Consider the following 2,909-nt stretch of genomic DNA (forward strand, 5'->3'; position numbering starts at 1 on the left):
GATCAACTAGCCTATTAGCATTATTAGCATCTTCACCCTTGTTTTTCTCATCTACCTTTTGATCTACTTAAATATAGCACTAGTGTAATCCTCGTGCAATGTTTGATAGATTATTTATAATTAATTTATATTTGGTGGATAATTAGTTCAAATCATCCCGGAAAGGAGTAACCAAGTGGATTGAGTATAATTCTCCTATTAGAAGATTACAAGTTTGAAATTTCTCTCTATATATAGTATCTTTGTTGAATTCATTGCCCATATCTTTCAAGTGTGGTTTATTTAGGTACCATTTGGTGCGAGTTTTTCTGGTCATAATAAAGAAAACATATTCTTCAAACATATTATATTAAAGGTAAAATCAATGATTTGGTCCCTCAATTGTTGGCGAACTATCAATGTAGTCCTTGAATCGCTTATCCATTGATTATATTTGATCTCCCCGAAATCAATTATTTTTAGGCAATTTAACCCCTCCGACCATCTTCCGTCAACCAACCGGTGAGGACTCCGATTTAACAGGGGCATTTTGGTCTTTTCTTGTCGTCAACCCTCTTCTTACCAAAATGCCTCTACTAAATTGTAGTTCTCATGGCTGGTTGACGGAAAACGACCGGAGGGGTTAAATCAACTAAAAATAATTGATTTCGGAATCAAATCGATAAATAAGTGATTGAAGAACTACATTAACAATTCGCCAACAATTGAGGGACCAAATCGTTTATTTTCCCAATATTAAATTAATGAGAGAAGATTGGATGCATCTTTCAACTTTCTAAAACTTATTTGAGAGCGTATGGTTAGCTGAAAAATAATTTTCTAGGAATTAGAATTAGTAAAAGTGGAGAAAAGTTTGTTGGTCCCGATAGAATGAGATGAGAGTCTAGAGGGGGGGGGGGTGAATAGACTCTTTTCGTTAGAAGCCCTAAACGTCACCTTTCGGTGTCTTGGCGCAGCGGATAAGATAAATTCGTTTTAAAATACTTTGCACGTGTTTACGTAATTAGACAAACTTTCGGTAATGATAATGAAGAAATGATATGAGAGCAAAATAAAAAGCGTAAGTAAGGAGATAAGGAGGACACGAGATTTTATAGTGGTTCGGCCAATGTTGCCTACTCCACTCTTCTTCCACAACTGTTGGAAGGATTGCACTATCACTCTTAGTACAATTACACAAAGACTTCCTTGATCACTAAGCCGGACAGCCTTCGTAGGTTTTTCAACTCCTCGAGTTTACTCCGCCTCTATCAACTTCTTCTCCTGAGTTGAGGTTGGTAGAAAATGATTTCTTGAATTCTCCAACAAAGAGATCTTGACTCTGAGATATGATAGCTTCAAACTGATGTCAAGACTTCCTTGAGGTGTAAGACAAGTGATTCTCCAAGTAACTTAACACCTCAAAAACTAGTTCACAAAAGCTTTTTGTAAATCGTAGACGTTTCAAGAGCTTTTGTAAGTGAGTAAGTCGAGTGATAATGAACCAGCACCTTCTTAGTTGATGAAGGTGAGTTTATATAGGTGATGAAAATCCATCCGTTGGAGGGAGATGAAATTTTCGAACCTTTTAACCATTGGACAAGGACCGGGGAGCTTCATGCATTAAATGCTTCATTAATGAGGTTGTACCATGTAGCCGTTGAAGGTATGGAAAGCATTAGGGTTTTGTCCTTTAGCTCCAAGAGATAGTACATCTTCATTTAATGCTTCTTGAAAAGTGAGTCCCATAAAATGAAGTCCTTATTGTCCTAGGATGTTGTCAAATCAGACAAGTGAAACATTCTTCTCGTTGTTGAAGAGAAGTAATGTTTAATGAAGATCGTCTTTTACAAACACTGTCCTTTCGTGTTTGTTGACAACTCCTGCTTGGCTCTCGTTGTTGTTCTTCATGTCTCGTGTCTTCTTTCGCCTTGGAGATCCTAACATCTAGTCATAACTCATTTTCGTGTGTTTGTCTAGCTTAACACGAATTACAAAAGAGTTATGGCAACTCTCGTCTAGGACGAAAGTAGCGAAACAAAAACAGCTAATGGTTAGGGGTCTACTTTTCTACATTACATTGGTATCATCAAAATCCTAATACAATGTTCCTAACAATTTCCACCTTTTTGATGATGCCAAAACCTATACTCTTCTTATAAGGCTGATAAAAGTTCCATAAGGATTTTTCTTATATAAAAACAGCCATACTCGAGAGTTTACAAGTCTTTTTCTAGATAAAAGCGTTTAATAAGCGATATAAGAACAAGTAACTCAAACAGGTGACACGAGATGTGTAATAATGAGAGCTTCATATATAAAGATGTGATCATTACAAACACTTCATAAAAGGAATATAGCAAAAGTTAACTTACATTTCTAAAAGCTTTGATTTCTGTTGTTCAGCTTCCTTGAGCTCTTGGTCATCCATTTCTTTTTGTCGCTTTAGCATCCTGTTGAAGTCAATTTTCTCATTGATTTTTGCTCTGAAGACTTTGATAGGATTAGTCCTGACAAGCTCTTCATGTTCTCCTTTGATGTTCAGACCAGTGTAATTGTTGCAGGCTTCCCGAATGTTGCTTCCTTCAACAATACCATACTTCCACCACGAGATCAGTTCAAACGAATTCATGCCTTCTTGGTAGCTCTTTCCTGCTTCCTTGTGCACTTTGAAAGCTGCATTATGCATGACATTTTGTGGGGAATCTTTGGTTACACTCGAAAGATCTTCAATGAGATTGTTGATCCTCTTTCTTTCCATTGCTTCATCTTCTCTTCTCTTTCTTTCTTCATCATGCTTCTTCCACAGTTCTTTGTTTGCTCTTTTGATTCTTTCATTTTGAGTGCTCATGTGGTTTTGTCTTGTATGGTTGTCCTTTGTTTTCAACCAAGTGGGATTATTGCAACCCTCGAATCGTTTGCCACTGCCT

This window comes from Ipomoea nil, unplaced genomic scaffold, assembly GCF_001879475.1.
Source record: "Ipomoea nil cultivar Tokyo-kokei standard unplaced genomic scaffold, Asagao_1.1 scaffold2036, whole genome shotgun sequence".
NCBI classification, from domain to species: domain Eukaryota; kingdom Viridiplantae; phylum Streptophyta; class Magnoliopsida; order Solanales; family Convolvulaceae; genus Ipomoea; species Ipomoea nil.